At 42.9% G+C, this 25,753-nt stretch overlaps 1 protein-coding gene across 4 annotated transcripts in view; it reads left to right on the forward strand.

Annotated features, from left to right (window-relative positions):
* The window catches only part of zbtb20 (zinc finger and BTB domain containing 20), a 374,550-nt gene that overhangs the window by 300,083 nt on the left and 48,714 nt on the right, over window positions 1-25,753 (forward strand). For all 4 annotated transcript variants that reach the window (XM_086006585.1, XM_086006588.1, XM_086006587.1 and 1 more), the window contains 2 exons: window positions 1,360-1,415; window positions 10,156-10,267. The gene's annotated coding sequence lies outside the window, so the exon portion shown is untranslated. The remainder of the gene's footprint in view (window positions 1-1,359; window positions 1,416-10,155; window positions 10,268-25,753) is intronic.

Below are 25,753 nucleotides of genomic sequence, written 5' to 3' on the forward strand. Positions count from 1 at the left end.
CTGTTTTTAAATGCTGTTCTGTTACTCATAACTCAAAAATGTTTTGCTAGTCTTTATAACCAAACTTAATAAGTGTTTTGGCACAAGTTTGTTCTTTGAAATACATGCTCTCCCTCTCCTCCTCTGCCAACATGTCTTGTTCTTCGGGTTGCCAGCTCTGGTTGGAGGCATTCCTGGAGGTTGATCACATGATCTAACCATGTGACTTCTGATCGCATGACATCTGCATATGTTACTGCATTTACCTAATAAAGATTGGGTCCATTGTAGTTGAGTAGCTTTGCTCATGGTTGTGTGCCTGCAGCTGTTGTACGAAAAGTTCCGCGCACCAGGAGGCCACCTGTGAGCAGGCGAAGAAGGGAAACCAAAGGTGGGGAAGAGGGGACACCCATTCCCTGGTCTCGCACTCTTTTCTCAACTCCCAGCGGCCTGATTCTCGACTACTGCCCTCCCGACTCCAGACCCCGATTCTGGCTCTCTGCGGTGGGGCAAGAGGTTGATATCCCCCCAGATGGAGGCTTATCTGCGGGGTAGCCAGTGACATCAAGGGGGGGGGGGGGGGGGGGTGCTGTTGTGGCAGGAATTTAAAGTGCGAATATCTCCCGGCTGCCAGCAGCAGTATCTAGGATATTCATACCTTATTCTAGGAGACTTCTGGACAGTCCGGGAGGGTTGGCAACCATACTTGTTCTTGTATTTATAAGTGTTATCTGAGGTGGCCCAGTGGTGGTGCAGGACCACTGGTCTACTTGGCGTGTTCAGGTGTACTTTTATGCTCATCAGATTTTGAATGCCATGACTTTCTTTTTCCAGAATAGTGTTTTGAGTCTAGTTACATAGTGAATTTCAAATATCCTACCTAAATTATAGGTGTCTGCTATTTAAATGGTGGTAATATACCCAATAATTCTGTTTCTGTATTTAGTTTTTTTTAGTAATGCACAAATAATAGATGAAAATTGACATTACTCATTAATGAGCTCCTTAATAAAGAGAGTGCGAGCCATGCCCATTACAGCTCGCAGCAGAAGTCTTATACTGAAGACGGATTAATAGTTCAGAATGTGAACTACACAAATTGTTTTTGGTAAAACACAAACCTTTTTCAGCAATTAAATTAGGTTATTTTTCAGTTATATGTTGAGTTGGGGGAATAGAAGAAGAGAACTGTAAAAAAAGAAAGTATTTTTGTGTGGGCATTGCATATTCTTTCTCTTTTCTGAACTTTATAAGAGTTGTCATTTTAGTTTTCGCATGTTTTAAATGGCCCTTCCTCACTCAGCTGAGTGGATGAATTCATGGTGAGGTATGCTGTAGCACCAAGTCCTTAATTAATCTGAACTTTTTTCTCTCTCTCAGTATTTTGACTACCAGCAAGTAGGTCAGTTGCTGTCTTAAAGCCAAGTTCTGTTCAGGTATGTATGTTAGGAATTTTAGTTTTAACTTGATAACATCCTTTTAAATAATTTTCATCCAGGTTCCCACTGTGAATATATTTTCTTAAGAGGTATCAACTTCAGAGAAATCTTATGGGATTTAACATGTAGTAGGGATTTAAATTAATCTACAGTATTCCGCTCTTCTGTTAGAATGGAGGGATATTCTGGTAATTTGTGTACCACAGCAACAGAATTAGTTTTCCCTAATCGTGTTTTGGGGTCATTTCTTTCTTCATTCTAACTTAAAACAATCATCTGTGTTATACATTTGAGGAATTGTGGCCTAATTAGTGTATGTTAGTTTTCTTTATTTATACAGCTCTTATTATAAGAACATAAGAAATAGGAGCAGGCCCTTCGAGCCTGCTCCGCCATTCAATAGGATCATGGCTGATCTTCTGCCTCAACTCTATTCACCAGCTCTATCGCCGTATCCCTTGATGCCTTTACTAGTCAGAAATCTATCGACTTCTGTTTTGAATATACCCAATGACTGAGCCTCCACAGCCCTCTGGGTAGAAAATGCCAAAGATTCACCACCCTCTGTGTGAAGAAATTTCTTCTCATCTCAGTCCTGAATGGCCTACCATTTATCCTGAGGCTGTGGCCCCTGGTTCTAGACTCCCCAGCCAAGGGAAACATTCTTCCAGCATCCACCCTATCAAGCCCTGTAATCTTCAATGAGATCCCCTCTCGTTCTTCTGAATTCAAGAGAATACAGGCCTAGTTTACTCAATCTCTTCTCATACGACAGTCCCGCCATCCCAGGAATCAATCTCGTGAACCTTCGTTGCACTCCCTCTATGGCAAGTATATGCTTCCTTAGGTAAGGAGACCAAAATTGTACACAGTACTCCAGGTGTGGTCTCACCAAGGCCCTATATAATTGGAGTAAGACTTCTTTCTCCTGTACTTAAATCCTCTTGTAATGAAGGTCAGCTTACCATTTGGAACAGTTCCCATGGATTGAAGGGTAGCTACTGTAACCCCACTATTTAAAAAAGGTGGTAGAGAGAAAACGGGGAGTTATAGTAAGCCTGACATCGGTAGTGGGGAAAATGCTAGTGTCCATTATAAAAGATGTAATAGCAGAGCACTTGGAAAACAGTGACTGGATCGGACAAAGTCAACATGGATTTACAAAAGGTAAATCATGCTTGACTAATCTACTGGAATTTTTTGAGGATGTAACTGGTAGAATAGATAAGGGAGAACCAGTGGATGTGGTGTATTTGGACTTTCAGAAGGCTTTTGATAAGGTCCCGCATAAGAGATTAGCGTGCAAAGTTGAAGCACATGGTATTGAGGGTAGGGTACCGACTTGGATAAAGAACTGGTTGGCAGACAGAAAGCAAAGAGTTGGATTATTCCGAGTGGCAGGCAGTGAATAGTGGGGTACTGCAGGGATCGGTGCTAGGACCCCAGTTATTCACAATATATATTAATGATGATCTAGACGAGGGAACTATATGTAATATCTCCAAGTTTGCAGACGACACAAAGCTGGGTGGGCGTGTGTGCTGTGAGGAGGATGCAGAAAAACTCCAGTATGATTTGGACAGGTTGGGTGATTGGGCAGATGCAGTATAATGTGGATAAATGCGAGGTTATCCACTTTGGTGGCAAAAACAGGAAGGCAGATTATTATCTGAACGGCAATAGATTGGGAAAAGGGGAAGTGCAACGATACCTGCGTGTCCTTGTGCACCAGTTGCTGAAGGCAAACATGCAGGTGCAGCAGGCGGTTAAGAAGTTGGCCTTCATAGCGAGAGGATTCGAGTACAGGAGCAAGGATGTCTTGCTGAAGTTGTACAGGGCCTTGGTGAGACCACACCTTGAGTATTGTGTGCAGTTTTGGTCGCCTTATCTGAGGAAGGATGTTCTTACCATGGAGGGAGTGCAGCGAAGATTCACCAGACTGATACCTGGGATGGCAGGAATGACGTATGAAGAGAGAGTGGGTCGATTGGGCTTGTATTCGCTAGAGTTTAGAAGAATGAAAGGGGATCTCATTGAAACTTATAAAATTCTAACAGGACTAGACAGACTAGATGCAGGAAGAATGTTCCTGATGGCGGTGGAGTCCAGAACCAGGGGTCACAGTCTAAAGATAAGGTTATAAGCCATTTAGGACTGAGATGAGGAGGAATTTCTTCACCCAGAGAGTGGTGAACCTGTGGAATTCTCTACCACAGAAGACAGTTGAGGCCAATTCATTAAATATATTCAAGAAGGAGTTAGATATATTTCTTAAGGCTAAAGGGATCAAGGGATAGGGGAGAAAGCAGGGTACTGAATTTGGATGATCAGCCATGATCTCATTAAATGCTGGAACACGCTCGAGGGGCCGAATGGCCTACTCCTGCTCCTATCTTCTACGTTTCTATTCACTTTCAGTGACTCATGTACAAGGACACCCAGGTCCCTTTGAGCATCTGCATTCCCCAATCTTTCACCATTTAGGAAATACTCTGCCTTTCTGTTTTTTCTACCAGTCCAAATTTTAGTATTCAAACATATTCCTAAGTATTTACAACAAAAATCTGTTTGTTTCCCCTTCCCAACTCTACTAAATTTTAAATGACATGTATAATATAATTTTCTATCCATTTTGGAGCTATCTGTACAGATGTTTACAATTGTAGTAGCATCTGCAATATAGCCTTTCATCATCAGAATACATATTGATAGTGATAATTGTCATCAATTAATTCTAACTCTATCCCACCATTGGTAGAAGTCTGTAATTAGAGCATGTCAAGGTTATATGGGCGATTTTCATTTCCAATGTTGACATAAGAATTTATAATGAAACTTTAAAAATAGAGACAAAATGGGGACTGGTTTATGTCTCCATATCTTGTTCAATTATCCCCATCCTATAGCCCAACTTCTCTTGAAGACCACACTACTACACTTGTACTTGGCTATGTGCAATGCCACAGGAGATCAATGTGTGTGTCTTTTTATATAATGACCTGGATTTTGCAGTAAGAACATAAGAATTCAGAACATGAGTAGGCCATACAGCGCCTCTAGTCTGCTCCGCTATTCAATAAGATCATGGCTGATCTTCAACCTCAATTCCACTTTCCCTCCTGATCTCCATATTCCTTGATTCCCCTCTAGTCCAAAAATCTATCTATCTCAGCCTTGAATATACTCAACAATTCAGCATCCACAGCCCTTTAGAGTAGAGAATTCCAAAGATTCACAACCCTCTGAGTGAAGAAATTCCTCCTCATCTCAGTCTTTTTTTATTTGTTCCTAGGATGTGGGCATTGCTGGCAAGGCCAGCATTTATTGCCCATCCCTAATTGCCCTTGAGAAGGTGGTGGTGAGCCACCTTCTTGAACTGTGTGGTGAAGGTACTCCCATAGTGCTGTTAGCGAGGGAGTTCCAGGATTTTGACCCAGCGACTATGAAAGATCGGCGATATACTTCTAAGTCAGGATGGTGTATAACTTGGACGGGATCTTGGAGGTGATGGTGTACCCATGCGCCTGCTGCCCTTGTCCTTCTAGGTGGTAGAGGTCGTGGGTTTGGGAGGTGCTGTCGAAGAAGCCTTGGCGAGTTGCTGCAGTGCATCTTGTAGATGGTACACACTGTAGCCACGGTGCGCCGGTGGTGGAGGGAGTGAATGTTTAAGGTGGTAGATGGGATGCCAATCAAGCGGGCTGCTTTGTCCGAGATGGTGTTAAGCTCCTTGAGTGTTGTTGGAGCTGCACTCATCCAGGCAAGTGGAGAGTATTCCATCACACTCCTGACTTGTGCCTTGTGGATGGTGGAAAGGCTTTGGGGAGTCAGGAGATGAGACACTCGCTGCAGAATACCCAGCCTGTGAGCTGCTCTTGTAGCCATAGTATTTATGTGGCTGGTCCAGTTAAGTTCCTGATCAATGGTGACACCAGGGTGTTGATGTTGGGGGATTCGGTGATGGTAATGCCATTGAATGTCAAGGGCGGTGGTTAGATGCTCTCTTGTTGAAGATAGTCATTTCCAGGCACTTGTGTGGCGCGAATGTTACTTAGCACTTAGCTGCCTAAACCTGAATGCCGTCCAGGTCTTGCTGCTTGTGGGCATAGATTGCTTCATTATCTGAGGAGTTGCAAATGGAAATGAACACTGTGCAATCATCAGCGAACATCCCTTATGATGGAGGGAAGGCCATTGATGAAGCAGCTGACAGTGGTTGGGCCTAGGACACTGCCCTGAGGAACTCCTGTAGCGGTGTCCTGGGGCTGAGATAATTGGCCTCCAACAACCACAACCATCTTCCTTTGTGCTAGGTATGACTCCAGCCAGTGGAGAGCTTTTCCGCTGATTCCCATTGACTTCAATTTTACTAGGACTCCTTGATGCCACACTCTTGTCAAAAACTGCCTTAATGTCAAAGGCAGTTACTCTCACCTCACCTCTGGAATTCAGCTCTTTGTCCATGTTTGGACCAAGGCTGTAATGAGGTCTGGATCCGAGTGTTCCTGGTGGCACCCAAACAGAGCAGCAGTGAGCAGGTTATCGACGAGTAAGTGCTGCTTGATAGCACTGTCGATGACACCTTCTATAACTTTGCTGATGATTAAGAGTAGACTTATGGGGCGGTAATTGGCCAGATTGTATTTGTCCTACATTTAGTGGACAGGACATATCTGGGCAGTTTTCCACATTGTCGGGTAGATGCCAGTGTTGTAGCTGAACTGGAACAGCTTGGCTAGAGATGCGGCTCATTCTGGAGCACAAGTCTTCAGCACGACAGCCGGGATATTGTCGGGGCCCATAGCTTTTGCTGTATCCAGTGCTCTCATCCATTTCTTGATGTCACGTGGAGTGAATGGAATTGGCTGAAGACTGGCTTCTGTCATGATGGGGACCTCCGGAGGAGGCCAAGATGGATCATCCATTTGGCAGTTCTGGCTGAAGATGGTTGCCAACACTTCAGCCTTGCCTTTTGCACTTGCGTGCTGGGCTCCGCCATCATTGAGGATGGGGATGTTCATGAAGCATCCTCCTCCCGTCAGTTGTTTAATAGTCCACCACTATTCAGGACTGGATGTGGCAGGACTGCAGAGCTTTGATTTTATCCATTGGTTGTGGGATCCCTTAGCTCTATCTATAGCATGTTGCTTCCGTTGTTTAGCATGCATGTATTCCTGTGTTGCAGCTTCCCCATGTTGGCACCTCATTTTTAGGTACGCCTGGTGCAGCTCCTGGCATGCTCTACACTCCTCATTGAACTAGGGTTGGTCACCTAGCTTGTTAATGGTAGAGTGAGGGATATGCCGGGCCATGAAGTAACAGATTGTGGTGGAATACAGTTCTGCTGCTGCTGATGGCCCACAGCGCCTCGTGGATGCCCAGTTTTGAGCTGCTAGATCTATTCTGAATCTGTCCCATTTAGCAAGGTGGTAGTGCCACACAACACGATGGAGGATGCCCTCAGGGTGAAGACGGGACTTCGGCTTCACAGGGACTGTGCAGTGGTCACTGCTACCAATACTGTCATGGACAGATGCATCTGCGACAGGTAGATTGGTGAGGACAAGGTCAAGTATGTTTTTTCCTCGTGTTGGTTCTCTCACCACCTGCTGCAGGCCCTGTCTGGCAGCTATGTCTTTCAGGATTCGGTCAGCTCGGTCAGTAGTGGTGCTACCAAGCCACTCTTGGTGATGGACATTGAAGTCCCCCACCCAGAGTACATTCTGTGCCTTTGCTACCCTCAGTGCTTCTTCCAAGTGGTGTTCAACATGGAGGAGTACTGATTCATCAGCTGAGGGAGGGCAGTAGGTAATAATCAGCAGGAGGCTTCCTTGCTCATGTTTGACCTGATGCCATGAGACTTCATGGGGTCCGGAGCCAATGTTGAGGACTCCCAGGGCCACTTCCTCCCGACTATATACCACTGTACCACCACCTCTGATGGATCTGTCCTGCTGGTGGGACAGGACATACCCAGGAATGGTGATGGAGGAGTCTGGGACATTGGCTGAAAGATATGATTCTGTGAGTGTGACTATGTCAGGCTGTTGCTTGACTAGTCTGTGGGACAGCTCTCCCAATTTTGGCAAAAGTCCCCAGATTTTAGTGAGGAGGACTTTGCAGTGTCGACTGGGCTGGGTATGCCATTGTTGTGTCCGAAGCCGGTGCCAAGGTCCATGCCAGGTGGTCCATCCACTTTTACTATTATTGTTTCTTGTTGCAGTTTTTTTTTTACAACTGAGTGGCTTGCTAGGCCATTTCAGAGGGCAGTTAAGAGTCCAACCACATTGCTGTGGATCTAGAGTCACATATAGGCCAGACCAGATAAGGATGGCAGATTTCCTTCCCGAAAGGACATTAGTGAACCAGAGGGGTTTTTACAGCAATCAGTTTCATGGTCACCATTTCCGGTTCCAACTTTTTATTCCAGATTTGATTTAATTAACTGAAATTAAGTTCCACAGCTGCCGTGCTGGGATTTGAACTCGCGTCTTCATTCCCGTTAAATGACTGACCCCTAATTCTGAGACGATACCCCTAGTTCTAGACCCTCCAGCTAGGGGAAACAACTTCTCAGCATCTACCCTGTCAATCCCCCTCAGAATCTTATATATTTCGATGAGATCACCTCATACTCTACTAAATTCCAAAGAGTTTAGGCCCATTCTATTCAGTCTCTCTTCACAAGACAACCCTCTCATCCCAGGAACCAATCTAGTGAACCTTCGTTGCACTGCCTCAAAGGCAAGTATATCCTTCCTCAGATAAGGAGACCAAAACTGTGCACTGTACTCCAGGTGTTGTCCCTGTACAATTGTAGCAAAACTTCCTTACTCTTGTAATCCAACTCCCTTGCAATAAAGGCCAACATGCCATTTGCCTTCTTCATTGCGTGTTGTACCTGCATGCTAACTCTCTGTTTCCTGTATTAGGACATCTAAATCTCTCTGAACACCAACATTTAATAGTTTCTCCCCATTTAAAAAATATTTTGTTTTTCTATTCTGCCTATCACAGTGATTAACCTCACATTTCCCCACATTATACGCCATCTGCCATCTTAGTGCCCATTCACTTAACCCGTTTATATCCCTTTGTAGGCGCTTTGTGTCTTCCTCACAGCTTACTTTCCCACCTAGCTTTGTATTGGCAGCAAACTTGGATACATTACACTTGGTCCCTTCATCTAAGTCATTAATATAAATTTGTAAATAGTTGAGGCTCAAGCACTAATCCTTAAAAACAGATTGTAAGAGCTTCTACAAGTATGTAAAATGGAAGAAAGTAGCAAAAGTAAGCATTGGTATTTTAGAGGCTGAGACAGGAGAAATTATAATGGGGAATAAGGAAATGGCAGACACGTTAAACAAATATTTTGTATCTGTCTTTACAGTAGAAGACACAAAGCATACCAAAAGTAGTGGGGAACCAAGGAGCTAATGAGATGAGGAACTTAAAGTAAGATCAGTAGAGAAAAAGTACTTGAGAAACTAATGGGACTAAAAGCCAACAAATCATCTGGACCTGATGGCCTACATCCGAGGGTTCTGAAAGTGTAGCTGCAGAGATAGTGGATGCATTGGTTGTGGTCTTCCAAAATTCCCTAGATTCTAGAATGGTCCCAGCGGATTGGAAGGTAGCAAATATAACCCCGCTATTCAAGAAAGGAGAGCGAAAACAGGGAACTACAGGCCAGTTAGCCTGACATCAGTCGTCGGGAAAATGCTGGAATCCATTATCAAGGAAGTGGTAACCGGGCACTTAGAAAATCATAATATGGTTAGGCAGAGACAAGATGGTTTTATGAAAGGGAAATCGTGTTTAACAAATTTATTAGAGTTTTTTGAGGATGTAGCTAGCAGGGTAGATAAAGGGGAACCAGTGGATGTAAAATATTTGGATTTCCAAAAGACATTCATAAGAACATAAGAAATAGGAGCAGGAGTAGGCCATTTGTCCCTTCGAGCCTGCTCCGCCATTCAATAAGATCATGGCTGATCTTCTACCTCATCTCCACTTTCCTGCACTATCCCCATATCCCTTGATTCCCTTAATATTCAAAAATCTATCGATCTCTGTCTTGAATATACTCAACAACTGAGCCTCCATAGTCCTTTGGGGTAGAGAATTCCAAAGATTCACCACCCTCTGAGTGAAGAAATTTCTCCTCATCTCAGTCACACCACTACTTACCCCATCATCAGCTGGTTCCTTTCTTTGTTACTGTCTTCAAACATTTGAGCGTAAATTTTCTGCTTGTTAAAATTAATGGACAGAAATTCGTGGGCTGGGATTCTCTCCAGGAGTGCCCTACTCATGAGTTTGCTTACTTATACAATACTTGAATAACACAAATTTGTAGTATATTTATATAAATTCATCAGTTGCCTGAAATAAAAGCTTGTAAATTTAATCTATTTCAAAGTCTTTAGGAAAAAGCAAAAAAATTCTCAAATCATCATAGAATGAGGGAATACACCTTCTACCCTTCAACTCCCGTCGATACATAGATTGCATTCTGGAAAATTCTGCAAACTGCATATGCTCAAAATGCATAAATTTGCTTGAATGGTGCCGTAACTGTTGTAGAATAAAAATATTCATTCAAAGCCCAAGCTTTTAAGACAAGAAAAGGCCTAAATGAGGGTGTTAAAATACACAAATGCAATTTACTGAACACATTTAATCATGTTATTAAGAAATATGTCTTTTTACAATTTTCTTTAAACTCTTATTTTAGGTTACTGAGAAATAAAATGGCAGCTGGAAAATATTTTCAGAAAGCATGAGACAATTTTGTGGACCCAGTGACCAGATTGTGCAATACAGGGACTATATTGCAAAATTTCAAGGTAATTTATCTTGTATATTAAAGTCAGTATAATAGGTGCATGTTTCATTGAAACTCAATGGGCCAGAAATTCGCGGCCAAAGGCGTGAGTGCGCTCGGGGTACTCACGCATCTGGCCGTTGGAAATGCCGGCGTTCAGCATGAACAGCGCATGCGGGGAACGCCAGCATTTCCAGACCTCGAGCGCGTGCGACTGCACAGGCAGCGCTTGCGCAGTGAACTTCGTAGATTTCATTCATGAAATCCGTGAGGGTAAGTCCTCAGAAGTTACACTTGAAAAAAGCAAGTGTAAAGTGGTTCATTGGCTGCGGAGGAAGAAACATTTTATCGTGGAGCTTCTGAAATGCAATATTTTTGTTTGGGAAAGGGAGGGAAGTTATTTTAAGTAAGTTTTAAAGTTAAAATTTTTTTTTTTTTTTTTTTTTAAAAAAGGGTTTTCAGAACGGTAGGTAGAAGGAGCAATTGTGGCTGTGTGAATGGAATGTGAGAATGAGTTATGTATGTATGTCCACATATATTCCTTTACGTATATGTATGTATGTTTTATATTCCTTTACTAATGTGTATGAATGTATGTTTTTAATTATGATTTTCCAATAAGTTACTTTCTCTGAAAGTCATAATTAAATATTACATTCATACACATAAGTAAAGGAATATATACATAACACGCAAAGGAATATATACAGACATACATACTTTCAGAAGCTCCACGATAAGAAATATCTTCCTCTGGAGCAACTGTACCCATGCTTTTTTCATGTGTAAGTTGTAATGGCTTGACCTGACTGAAAGCATTAATGAAAGCGGCGAATTATACTGCGCACGCGCTGCCTGTGCAGTCGCACGCGTTCTGCCTCTGAACCCCTTCGTTCAGAGGACAGGAAATGCCGGTTTTCCCCACATGCACTGTGCATGCTGAAAACCGGCATTTCATCCGGCCAGATGCGTAAGTACCCCGACCGTACTCGCGCAGTGGGAAGGGAATTACTGGGCCAACATTTTACATGTCAATAAAATGAAAAATTTAACAATTGCACGACTTGCCCCCTCGCATCTGCGACTGAGGGTCCAAGGAGGTGCATTGCGCAAGAGGTCATCATCGTACGTATCCTCACACTGTTCCCTTTGGGGAACTGTATGAAGTGGTGGAAGGATTTATGGCCGTGATTAACGCTCATTCCGTGACCGTAACCATCTTTGAACCAGCCATTAGGGTGGTTAGTCCTATGGCGGGCGGGTTTTACGGGCTCCCACAACCCATCTGAAAGGGGGGGGGGCCACCAACACCCACGGACGCAAGTATCCCGCTGGATGTCCACCCAGAATTTAAAGTTGGAACTCCGACTCCACTTGCCGGGACTGTCTGGAGTGGGGTTCAAAACCCTACTCCTTCTGGCCCAGCGGCGGGGATGCTTACTGCTACGCAAAAGGCCCACTCCGCACAAAAGGTGACGCCCATATGTTTCCTGTGCCTTTTCCCTCCCCGTGACTGGAGCCCTATGCTGCCATTTCACGTTGCTAATCGGATTGGGCCTTTGTCATAGCGGTAGGATCCCCGCCGCTGGGCCAGATCAGGGTAGGGTTTCGAACCCCGCTCCAGACAGTCCCGGCAAGTGGAGTCGGAGCTCCGGCTCTAAATTCTGGGTTGACATCCAGTGGGATATTTGCGTCCGTGGGTGTGGGTGGCCCCCCCTCCTTGTATAGCTTGTGGGAGCCCGTAAAACCCTCCCGCCATAGGGCTAACCGCCCTAATGCCTGGTTCAAAGATGGTTACGGTCACGGAATGAGCGTTAATCATGGCCATAAATCTTTCCACCACTTCATACAGTTCCCCAAAGGGAACAGTGTGAAGACACGTATGACGACGACATTGCTAAATAAATAAATGGAATTAAAAAAATTCTTTTAGGGCTTTTAAAAGTCTTTAAATTGCTTTAATTCTGTTTAAAACTACTTCAGATTACACAAAATAATGTAAGCATTTAAAAAAGTTTATAAAAGTTACCAAAATCTTCAAAAAACTTCCAAAAACCTATTTAAACTGCTGCTTTGCATGTAAAAATGCTTAGCAGCTTGACAGAAACATTGGGGGCGTGTCCAGTGAAACTGAGACCTCAAGGGGCGTGTCTCACTTGCACTGCACGCTCCTGGCTTCGCGCTGGCTGCACTCCTGGGCGGCGTGACGTCATACGCTGCCCGGGATTATTCTTCTGGAAACAACAATTCCAGGCGTCCCTGGAGCTGATCGGCAGTAGCGCGGGGTAAGTGCAGAAACGGGGCTGCAAGCCCCGTTCACCAATTTCTGGCCCATTATAACTACCTGTAGTATCTGTTTCTCCTGTAGGTGGTGCTGTGATAGGTATTTTCAATGTTAAAGGTGTTACACACAATAGTTGTTGTCTAATACTGAGAGCATATCACCCCACAGTAATGCAATTTGGAGCCAGTTTCTACAAATTGCTCAAATGTTTTCTGAAAAATGAGCAGTGGAGGGGAAGAGTGAGCGATCAAGAGTATGGGTGCAAGGAGATAGAGGGAAGAAATTAGACAGAAAGAAAGAGGTAGTACGTAGTGGGAGAGAGAGGTTTTTTTTAAATTCATTTATGGGATGTGGGCGTCGCTGGCAAGGCCAGCATTTATTGCCCATCCCTGATTGCCCTTGAGAAGGTGGTGGTGAGCTGCCTTCTTGAATTGCTGCAGTCCGTGTGGTGATGGTACTCCCACAGTGCTGTTAGGGAGGGAGTTCCAGGATTTTGACCCAGCGATGATGAAGGATCGGCGATATACTTCTAAGTCAGGATGGTGTGTGACTTGGAGGGGAACTTGGAAGTGGTGGTGTTCCCATGTGCCTGCTGCCCTTGTCCTTCTTGGTGGAAGAGGTCGTGTGTTTGGGAGGTGCTGCCGAAGAAGCCTTGGCAAGTTGCTGCCGTGCATCTTGTAGATGGTACACACTGCAGCCACAGTACGCCGGTGGTGAAGGGAGTGAATGTTTAAGGTGGTGGATGGGGTGCCAATCAAGCGGGCTGCTTTATCCTGTACGAATGTATGAAAATGTAAGACGGGAAAAGACCAGCTGATCCATCTAGCCTGCCCCATGCACTTTGAACATGACTAGTTAGCCACCTTGGCCAAGTCTATCTCTGTGCCCTTCATTTGACTTTAGGGACATGGATGGTTTCTTCAACATCTGTGGAGAGAGAAACAGAGTTAACGTTTCAGGTCAATGACCTTTCGTCAGAACTGGAAAAAGTTAGAGATGTAGCAGGTTTTAAGCAAGTACAGAGGCAGGGAAAGGGGGAGGAGAGGAAAGAACAGAAGGGAAGGTCTTTGATGGGACGGAAGGCAGGCGAGATCAAAGTGTGATGGTATTGGAACAAGTAAAGAAACAAAAGATGGGTTTAGAGGAGGTATAAATGGGAATATCAGAATCATCAGCAACAGCTGCCATCCAAATATATGGGGGCGGAGGTTTTGATCTGAAATTGTTGAACTCACTGTTAAGCCCGGAAGTTTGTAAAGTGCCTAATAGAAAGATGAGGTGCTGCTCCTCGAGCTTGCGTTGAGGTACATTGGAACAGTGTAGGAGGCCGGGGACAGAGAGTTCAGAGTGGGAGTAGGGCAGAGAATTAAAATGACAGGCGACCAGAAGCTCAGGGTCACACTTGTGGAGTGATTGGAGATGTTCCGCAAAGCAGTCACCCAATCTGCTTTAGGTTTCCCCAATGTAGAGGAGACTGCATCGTGAGCAATGAATACAGTATACTAAATTGAAAGTACAAGTAAATTGCTGTTTCACCTAGAAGGAGTGGACACACAAACGCTCCTTCCAGGTGAAACAGGGATTTACTTGATATTCCTGGCCATAAGGTATTCAAGAAAGATAGGGTAGGAAAAAAAGGAGGAGGGCTGGCAGTATTGATCAAAGGGCACCAGTATTGGGACAGGAACTGTACCGTTGGGACGGGCTCCATCTGAACCAGTCTGGGACCAGGGTCCTAGCGGAAAGGATAAATAGAGCAGTCACAAGGACTTTAAACTAATAAATGGGGGGGGCCTCAGGTGGAAATTGTAGTATAAATAGTAGTTCAAAAACAAACGAAAGGGAAGAGAGTAGAGTAACAGTCAGAAACAGTGCTTTAGGCACTACAGGTAAAGGGAAAACTAAAAGATGTAAAGTGATTAAACCAGGAGAGAGAAATAAGAAACAAGTGACTAAAACATTACAGCTGAAGGACAGGCTTTGGTGTGTGGCCCAAATAAGCGTTCTTTATACAAACACATGGCGTATAAGGAATAAATTGAATGAACTACAGGCACGAATTCAAATTGGAGGGTATGACATGGTAGCCATTACTGTGACATGGCTGCAAGACGGTCAGGACTGGGAACCAAATAAACCAGGTTATAAGGTCTACAGGAAAGATAGGGAAAATGTCAGAAGGGGAGGAGTAGCTTTAATGATTAAGGATGAAATCACTTCAATGATCAGAGAGGATATAATGACAGGTAAGCAGGCAGTGGAGACTTTATGGGTAGAAGTAAGAAATAGGAAAGGATTTAAGACTGTAGTGAGAGTTGTGTATAGGCCCCCTGGTAGCAGCTCTGAAGTGCTAGATTGTATAAATGCAGAGATTAGACAAGCATGTAGTAAAGGCAGAGTGGTTTTAATGGGGGGATTTTAACTTTCATATATATTGGGATAAGCAGACTAGCACCTGTCAGAAAGGTAGTGAATTTCTTGAGTGTGTCCAGGATAGTTTTCTAAAGCAATATGTCCTAGAGGCAACAAGGGGGCATATTAGATTTAGTAATGACTAATAAGCCAGATTTAGTTAAAAGCCTAACTCTGCGTGAACATTTATCCAATAGTGATCATAACATGATCAAATTCAACGTAGCGTTTGAAAGGGAGAAACGTGAAACAGCTGCTAAGATTCTGGATTTGGGTAAGGCCGACTTCAACGTGATGAGACAGAGACCGTCCACAGTAAACTGGGCAAATCTGTTAATGGGTAAAATGACAGAAGATCAGTGGGAGATGTTCAAAAAAGAATTTGTGATACCGAACCAGTTTATACCCCTGAGGGGCAAGAGCTCTACTTGCCAGAAAAAAAAGCAATGGACAACTAAAGAGGTAAAGGACAGCATCAAAAGAAAAGTAAAAGCATACAAAAATACAAAATACAAAAAACAGCAAAGGGTCACAAAACCGATAGTAAGAGTTACAAAAAGAAAGTATGAAAAGAAAGTTGCAAGGGATATCAAAATCAACATGCAGAATTTTTACTATTATATTAGGAAAAAGAGGGTAGTCAGGAGCAATGTTGGCCCCTTAAAAACTGAAAGCGGTGATATTGTCAATGATAATAAGGAAATGGCGGATGTGTTGAATAAGTGCTTTGCGTCAGTATTTACGGTAGAGGAAAAGGATCGCGTGCCAGAAATCCCAAGGAAACCAATATTAAATCAGGGACTCAATAAAATTAACATAAGTAAAATAACAGTAATGAAGAAAATAATGGCACTGAAGAGTGACAAATCCCCAGGACCAAATGGTTTCCATCCCAGGGTTTTAAAGGAAGTAGGTGAGCACATTGCAGGTGCCCTAACTATAATCTTCCAAAGTTCTTTCAATTCAGGAATAGTTCCTTTAGATTGGAAAATTGCGCATGTCACGCTGCTATTTAAGAATGGTGAGAGAGGGAAGCCAGGTAATTATAGACCAGTTAGTCTAAAATCTGTTGTCGGGGAAATTGCTAGAGTCTATAATTAAGGATAGGGTGACTGAACACCTCAAATTATCAGTTGATCAGAGAGAGCCAGCATGGATTTCTGAAAGATAGGTCATGCCTGACGAACCTGATTGAATTTTTTGAAGAGCTGACTGAAGTAGTGGACAGGGGAATGTCTATGGATGTTATTTATATGGACATCCAGAAGGCATTTGATAAAGTGAACTAAGGTAGAAGCCCACGGAAATGAGGGCAAATTATTGGCTGAGCGGCAGGAGACAGGCAGTAGGGATAATGGGTAGGTACTCAAATTGGCAGGATGTGACTAGTGGTGTCCTGCAGGGATCTGTGTTAGAGCCTCAACTATTCACAGTATTTGTTAATGACTTAGATGATGGCATAGAAAGTCATATATCCAAATTTGCCGATGACACAAAGATAGGCGGCAGTGTAGATAAAAGCATAAAATTACAAAGGGATTATCGACAGAATGGGCAAAACTATGGCAAATGGATTTCAATGTAGGAAAATGTGCGGTCATCCACTTTGGACCTAAAAAGGATAGAACAGGGTACTTTCTAAATGGTAAATAGCTAAAAACAGTGGGGGTCCAGGTACAGGAAACTTCGCGATATCCGGGACCGCCGTGATGCCGATCTATGAAAACTTCCGGACGGACCAGCGCTAATGTTGAAGGACATCTCCGTATCTGACAACAAACACTGTTGCTTAGCAACAGCTTGTAAACAATCGGCCCGTACCTTGGAAGTGTCTCTGTAGCTTAGCAACAGCTTCAGAGAGGCTTTCCAGAGACTGACTGTTTAAAAAAATACTAGGAGAAGAAAAAAGAAGAAAAAAAACCTAACAAAACGGCTGCTGATTTCTGCCGTTAGATCGAGGTTTCCGGCCATACAACCTCCGGATAAACCAAAGTTTCCTGTACATAGATCATTAAAATGTCATGAACAGGTACAGAAAATAAATAAAAAGGCTAATGGAATGCTGGCCTTTATATCTAGAGGACTAGAATAAAAGGGGATAGAAGTTATGCTGCAGCTATACAAAACCCTGGTTAGACCACAGCTGGAGTACTGTGAGCAGTTCTGGGCACCACACCATTTGGAAGGATATATTGGCCTTGGAGGGAGTGCAGCGTAGGTTTACCAGAATGATACCCAGACTTCAAGGGTTAAGTTACGAGGAGAAATTACACAAATTAGGGTTGTATTCCCTGGAATTTGGAAGGTTAATGGGTGATCTGGTCGAAGTTTTCAAGATATTAAGGGGAAACGATAGGGTAAATAAAGAGAAACTATATCTGCTGGTTGGGGATTCTAGGACTAGGGGGCATAGTCTTAAAAAATAGAGCCAGACATTTTCAGGAGTGAAATTAGGAAACACTTCTACACACAAAGGGTGGTAGAAGTTTGGAACTCTCTTCCGCAAATGGCAATTGATTCTAGATCAATTGTTAATTTTAACTCGGAGATTGATAGCTTTTTGTTAACCAACGGTATTAAGGGATATGGGCCAAAGGCGGGTATATGGAGTTAGGTCTCAGATCAGCCATGATCTCATTGAATGGCGGAACAGGCTCGAGGGGCTGAATGGCCTACTCCTGTTCCTATGTTAAAGTACTGGAGATGGGTGATGTAGTTGAGCCAAAGACAGAGTCTATTTGGTTAGAATCAAGAACACTAGAGGTTCTATTATGCTACTGGATGTACCCTATTGGCTACCAAATAGTGGGAAGGAAATTTGCAGGCAAATTACAAAAAAGATGCAAGAACTACAGAGTAGTGATAATGAGGGACTTCAATTATCCTAATATAGACTGGGATAGTAACAGTGTAAAAGGCAAAGAGGGGGAGGAATTCCTGAAATGTGTACAAGAGAACTTTCTTGATCAGTGTGTTTTCAGCCCAATGAGGAAGGAAGCAGTGTTGGATCTAGTTCTGGGGAATGAAGTGGAGCATGTTTCAGTGGGAGAGCATTTGGGGAACTGTGATCATAATATCATCGGGTTTAGAATAGTTATGGAAAAGGCAAGGTACAATCAAGCATAAAAATAATTAACTTGATCAGTGCTAACTTCAGCGGGTTGTAAAGGGAACTGGCCCAGGTGGATTGGAATCAAAAATTGGTAGGCAAATCAGTAATTGAACAATGGAAGGCCTTCAAAGACGAGGTGGTTCAGGTACAGAGTAGACACATTCCGATGTGGGGGAAAGGAAGGGCATCCAAAGCTAGAGCTCCCTGAATGACTAAAGACATAGAGGCTAAAATGAGACAGAAAAAGGAGACTTCTGACAATTGTAAGGTTAATAATACAGTAGAGAATCAAGCTGAATATAGAAAGTACAGAAGAAATCTAAAAAAGGAAATGGGGGGGCAAAGAGAGAGTATGAGCATAGATTAGCGGTTAACAGAAAAGGGAACCCAAAAGTCTTTTATAAACACACAAATAGTAAAAGGGTCATCAAAGGAAGGGTGCGGCCGAATAGGGACCAAAAAGATCATCTTGTGGCAGCGGAGAGCGTGGCTGAGGTATAAAATGAATACTTTGCATCTGTCTTCACTAGAGAAGAGGATGCTGCCAATGTAGCAGTAAAGGAAGAGGCAGTAGCGATATTGGCTAGGATAAAAATAGATAAAGATGATCTTAAAAGATTGTCAGTCCTCAAATTATAAAAGTCACCCGTTCTGGATGGAATGCATCCTAGGTTACTGAGGGAAGTAACGGTGGAAATTGCAGAGGCTCTGGCCACAATCTTCCAACCCTCCTTGGATAATGGGGTTGTGCTGTAGGACTGGAGGATTGCAAATGTTACACACCTGTTTGAAACCAAAGGGGAAAGAGCTAAACCTGGCATCTACAGGCCAGTCAACCTAACGTTGGTGTTGGGGAAACTTTTAAAGACAATAATCCGGGACAAAATTAATTGGCATTTGGAAAAGTATGGGCTAATAAATGAAAGTCATCCTGATTTTTTAATGGCAAATCGTGTTTGACTAACTTGATCGAGTTCTTTGATGAAGTAACGGAGAGGGTTGATGAGGGTAGTGCGGTTGATGTGTATATGGACATTCAAAAGGCATTTGACAAAGTAGCACATAAGAACATGAGAAATAGGAGCAGGAATAGGCCATTCGGCCCTTAGAGCCTGCTCCGCCATTCAATAAGATTAGAGCTAATGTACCTCAACTGCACCTTCCTGCACTATCCCCATATCCGTTGGTCCTCTTAGTATCCAAAGATTTATCAATCTCTGTCTTGAGTATACCCAATGACTGAGCATACACAGCCTTCAGGGGTAGAGAATTCCAAAGATTCACAACCCTTTGAGTGAAGAAATTTCTCCTCATCTCAGTTCTAAATGGCCGACCCCTTATTCTGAGACTGTGACCCCCTAGTTCTAGATTCTCAAGCCAGGGGAAACATCCTCCCAGCATTTATCCTGTCAAGCCCCTTAAGAATTTTATACATTTCAATTAAATCACCTCTCATTCTTCTAAACTCTAGGGAATATAGGCCTCGTCTACTCAATCTCTCCTCATAGGACAATCCCTCCATCCCAGGAATCAGTCTGGTAAACCTTCATTGCACTCCCTCTAAGCCTTTGGTAAGGAGGCCAAATACTTCAGTTGTGATCTCACCAACGCCCTATATAATTGCAGTAAGACTTCTTTACTCTTATGCTCCTATCCTTTTGTAATAAGGGCTAACATACTATTTGGTTTCTTAATTGCTTGCTGGACCTGCGTGTTAACTTTCAGTGATTTGTGTACAAGAACACCCAGGTCCCTCTGAATACCAACATTTCCCAATCTCTCACCATTTAAAAAATATTCTGCTTTTCTATTTTTTTCTACCAAAGTGGATAACTTCACATTTCTCCACATTATATTCAATTTGCCATATTCTCACCCACTCACTTAACTTGTCTATATCCCTTTGCAGTCTCTTTGCATCCTCCTCACAACTTACTTTCCTACCCAGCTTTGTATTGTCCGCAAACCTGGATACATTACACTCGGTCCCCTCATCTGGACCAAGTCATTAATATAAATTGTAAGTAGCTGAGGCCCAAGCACTGATCCTTGTGGTACCCCACTAATTACAGCCTGCCAACCCAAAAATGACCCGTTTATTCCTACTCTTTTTTTCTGTCCATTAACCAATCCTCAATCCATGCTAATATATTACCCCCAATCCATGAGCCCTAATTTTGTGGCACCTTATCAAATGCTTTTTGAAAATCCAAATACATCCACTGGTTCCCCCTTAGTTACAACCTCAAAAAACTCTAATAGATTTGTCAAACATGATTTCCCTTTCATAAATCTGTATTGACTCTGCCCAATCATATTATGATATTATAATAGACTTGTTTGGAAAATTAAAGCCCATGGCATTAAAGGCACAGTAGCAGCATGGATACAAAATTAGCTCAGGGACAGAAAACAAAGAGTAACGGTGAATGGATGCTTTTCAGCTTGGAGGGAAGTATACAGTGGTTATCCCCAGGGGTCGGTATTAGGACCACTGCTCTTTTTGATCTATATATTAATGGCCTGGACTTTAGTATACCAGGCATAATTTCAAAGTTTGAAGATGATACAAAACTCAGAAATGTAGTAAACAATGAGGAGGACATAGACAAAATGTGCAGACACATGGCAGATGAAATTTAACCCTGTGAAGTGATGTATTTTGGTAGGAAGAATGAGGAGAGGCAACACAAACTAAATGGTATAATTTTAAAGGGGGTACAGGAACAGAGAGCTCTTGGGGTGTACGTACACAAATCTTTGAAGGTGGCAGGACAAATTGAGAAGGCTTTTAAAAAAGCATATGGGAATCCTTGGCATTATTAATAGAGGAACTGAGAACAAAAGCAAGGAAGTTATGCTAAACCTTTTATAAAACACTGGTTAGGCCTCAGCTGGAACATTGGCCTGGGAATTGCGGTCGGAGGCTTGCCACCCATGTACGCCTCCGAACTGCAACAAAACTCTGTACTTACCCGATGGCTCCGGAGCTTCGGACTCTTGCATAAAGACCCATGCATCCCAGGGGTGCATGCTGTTCGCAAGCGTCCCTGGGATCACGTGGGCCAGTACAACCAATGACAAAAGGGATTCCTATTATACTTATGGGGATTCCATTTACGTACGGAATCTCTATAAGCATATTAGAAATCACCTAATAAATACAATTTCACAGCACTGAAATAAAAAATAAATAACCACAGGTTCAAAATTAATTAAAATACCCTTTATTAAACATTTTTTTTAAATTTAATTTTTGAAAAATAAATTTAAACATTTTTAAACAGGACAAAAATAAGTGAAACTAATTTTAAATGTAAGTGAATGTTTAAATCATTTTGAAAAAATTATTTTAACATTTCTTTTAACCATTACACTGGTAAAAGCAAGCGAAAGGGTTTGGTGGGTATTCGCTGGGCAGTAGTTGGGCAAATAGCCCAACTCTGCGCCAACAAAAGTGAATTTGTAGCGGACGGAGAAACTTAAAATGCACATCGCATGTGGAATCCTGGAACTTGCGGGGCACTTACGATGGCATACGCTGTGTGTATGCGGTCATAGGCCCCGCAAATTCCGGGCCATTGTGTTCAATTCTGGGCACCACACTTTAGGGTGGATGTCAAGGCCTTAGAGAGGCTGCAGAAGAGATTTACTAGAAATGTATAGGGGATGAGGGACTTCAGCGGTTGTTCTCCTTGGAGCAGAGAAGGTTAAGAGGAGATTTGATAGAGGTGTTCAAAATCAATGGTTTTGCTTGAGTAAATAAGGAGAAACTGTTTCCAGTGGTCAAAGGTTGGTAACCAGAGGATACCAATCTAAGGTGATTGGCAAAGGAACCAGGGGAAACATTTTTTTACACACCAGTTGTTATGCTCTGGAATGCACTGCTTGAAAGGGTGGTGGAAGGAAATTCAGTAGTAACATTCAAAAGAGAATTGGATAAATATTTGAAGGGGGAAAATTTGCAGGCCTATGGGGAAAGAGCAGGGGAGTGGGATTGACGGATAGGTGTATCAAAGAGCTGGCACAGGCACGATGGGCTGTGTGGCCTCCTTGTGTGCTGTATCATTCTATGATATAACGTACAGAAGTGAGCTGAGCAATGAGTCATCCCCTTTCTGCTCTTCCTACTCTCCCTCTATTCTGTCTCACTCACCACTCATGCTTCCTCTCTCCTTGTCCCTTCCCCACACCCTCTCCTCTTTGTCTCCTCGCTCTCTGTCTTCTTCCCCTCTTCTCACTTTCCCATTCCTCTCTCTTCCTCCTCCTTGCCCACACTCTTCCTCCTAGAAAGAAAGACTTGCATTTATATAGCGCCTTTCACGGCCACCGGACATCTCAAAGTGCTTTACAGCCAATGAAGTACTTTTTGAAGTGTAGTCATTGTTGTAATGTAGAAAACGCTGCAGCCAATTTGCACACAGCAAGCTCCCACAAACAGATAATGACCACATAATCTGTTGATTGTGGGATGAATATTGGCCAGGACACCGGGAATAACTCCCCTACTCTTCGAAATAGTGCCATGGGATCTTTTACGTCCACCTGAGAGAGCAGACGGGGCCTTGGTTTAACATCTCATCTGAAAGACAGCATCTCCAACAGTTCAGCACTCCCTCAGCACTGCAGTGGAGTGTCAGTCTAGATTTTTGTAGTCAAGTCCCTGGAGTGGGACTTGAACCTACAACCTTCTGACTCAGAGGTGAGAGTGCTGCCCACTGAGTCACAGCTGACTCCTTGCCCAATTTCTTCTCCCTCCTCCTTGCCCACTCTCTTCTTCCTCCTCCTCCTTGCCTGCCCTCTCCCTCCCCCATGCCCGCTCTCCTTTCTCTTCTTCCTCCCTCCTAGCTCCCCTTCCCTCCCCACCCCATCGTTTCTTCTTCACTGCAGCACCACAACCAGCAGGAGAGTGTAATTACAACATAAGTTTACATAGGTAGTTTGCATTATTATGTCTGTGCGTTCTGATCCAATTAACACCCACCATCCAATCCAACTTTACTGAACACTACACTTTGTCTTGACTCACTGCCACACCACGGGAGATTGAGTGGTATATGAAAAATGTTGCTGGTAATTTCTGTCTTCAGCACATGGATGGTATGCAGGTGGAGCTGATCGCCTGTGCATTATAGAACTCGTCTGATTCTCATCCCACTTGCCCTCCCTCTGTCACACCCTAACTCCCTCCTCTTTCTCCCTTCGCCTCCTGCTCCCTCCTTGGGCCCCCCCCAAAACCCCACACACTCCTGGCCCGTCTGAGTCCAGATATCCCATCATCCTGTGCCCTGCTTGTTTTCTGGACTTGATCTAGATTCCCCTTTTGCAACACCACGGGCAGTTGATCTGTGATTGTTTACATGTTATGTCATTAAATGGAAGCCATGTTTGATACTGTCTGTCTAATTTTCAAAATGGTGCAGTTGAATATATGCAAAAGCTGACAGGTTTACGGAGCTGAGTTTTTGTTTACCAAAAAATATTCGGAATTGTTATAGGCATTTACTGTGGCTTCAGAGAAATGGCAACATGGATTTATAGCATTGCCTGGGATAATGGTTGCTTCAAATGGAATAAAGCATTTTTGTAATTGAATACACAAAATATAATGGAAAACATTTGAAAATTATTTGGTTTATAAAGTAGTGAAAGATAAGGTATGTAATATTTTTGTTTATATCCTCTGTCTGAAGTTTCATGTAGTAGTTTTCTGATTGGTTCAGTGTTGTTATTGTGAGAATATAGTGTCATTTCTTATTGGTAACTTATTTTTATGAGTGACCCAATCACATTATGACAAAATTATAACTTCATTTCTAATCAGTCATTTATGTGACGAGCCAATGACATTGCAAAAACAAAATACAGCTACCATGAGATTTCCTCTATGTTCTATCCATTATTAAATTTAAACAGGTAGATTATAACATTATTTAATAACATCTCATTATTATTTTTAAATTAATGAACTACACATTCAAATGAATAAATCTTATTGTTAAATTGGTTCCACCCCAAATGGTAATAAAAACAGAAAATGCTGGAAACAGGCAGATCAAACAGCATGTGTGGAGAGAGGAAGGGAAGGTTAATGTTTCAGGTCAATGACCTTTCGTCAGAAGTGGGAGATGTTACAGATGAACAGCTTGTAAGGAGGAATGAAACCAGGGAAAAGGGGTGGTGGGGGGGGGGGAATGAAAGAAAGGTCTATTATTAGGTGGAGAATAGGAGATGATTAAATGACACAAGTAATAATGGTGTGAAAAAAGCAGGCAATAATGAAAAGTAAAAGATGTATCCGAGGCTCAGCGGTTGGAGGTGGCAGAAATGGCGGAGGCTGGTGGGGTGGAAGGTGAGGACAAGGACAAGCCTATCATGGTTCTGAGCAGGAGGAGACAGTTAGGTGGAATTGCAGAAAATGGGACTGTTTACCAGGTAGAGGGGAATCCTCGGCTGAGGAAAAAGAAGAACCTCCACTGCTACAGCCACGTCTACTGCACGATCCCTCCATCGATGTTCTGCTCTTTCCCCCTCAATGCCAGGCCTGGCATCACCCACTGCAAGTACCTGTCTTCTATGCTGACTCTACCTGCAGCTTTCCCACTCTACACAGCCTTCCAACTAATGGGCAATCTGTTAGTAAAGACAAACTTTATGTAATTAAGTATAACTGTGATAAATTCCAAGCATTCTATACATCCACATGTTACTCAATATGGCCGTCATTGCATTGCAAATTGGGTAAGAATGAAAAAAGGTTTGCATTTATTTTGTGTCTCATCATGCCTCTCAAACATCTCAAAGCACTTCACATACAATTAATTACTTTGAAATGCACATATTTGCTATATGGGCAAATGAGAATAACGGCACAGCTGCCATCTTGAATTTGAGTTGAAATCAGCTGGACTTGAGCAATACAATTGGTACTGTATATGTATATAAAGAGGAAACTGCATGGAACGATTTGCAATGCCATCTAGTGTGTATAATTAACATTGGATATAGTTTAGCACAGTGCCACCTGGTGGATAATAAAAACATAGCATTGTTTGTCAGCTATTTTTTAATATATGCAGACATGATGTATAATTCCAGCCATCTTAGAGCATTATCATCACCTAGGCCACCAGTTAGTTTTGTTAGTGAGCATGATTCAACAACGTAAGACATGGTCTGTATTTGTCCACAAGGACATTCGTCATTGTCACGAAAGCCCCATAGGCGAAGATTTGAGGTACACTCTCCTTGTCCAGTTCAAAAGCGTGAAAAGTGCCCAACTACAATGTGGCCAGTTGAATCCTGGTTGATGATCTGTAGGGTCAGAGATGGTATGGTAACTTACAGGACCTGTCTCCTCAAAGAATTCTATGAGGTTTGTCAAGCACTGGTTTACATAATAATGTAGTTAAATTTTAATTATTAATCATCTTGGAATTTAGCTTGTAAATAGTTAAAGACATTTTGCTGAACACTTTTCTGTTAAGACAGTGTCCCCTTTCCTATCAAGGCAATCAACTGTCAAGAAAGTAACAATGTATGAATGCTCTTCCTTGAGAGGATGATATGGTAACTGGCATAGTGAAGAAATGATCAAGGGATGATTATAGGGCTTCTATTGCCACCAGCATTTCATGATGAAGTATATAAAAGCATAGGAGATGCCTACATAGAGTTCATCACTGTTACCTGGAGTAGAC

This window comes from Somniosus microcephalus, chromosome 14, assembly GCF_052327205.1.
Source record: "Somniosus microcephalus isolate GS21.2 chromosome 14, FLI_Smic_1.0, whole genome shotgun sequence".
NCBI classification, from domain to species: Eukaryota; Metazoa; Chordata; class Chondrichthyes; order Squaliformes; family Somniosidae; genus Somniosus; species Somniosus microcephalus.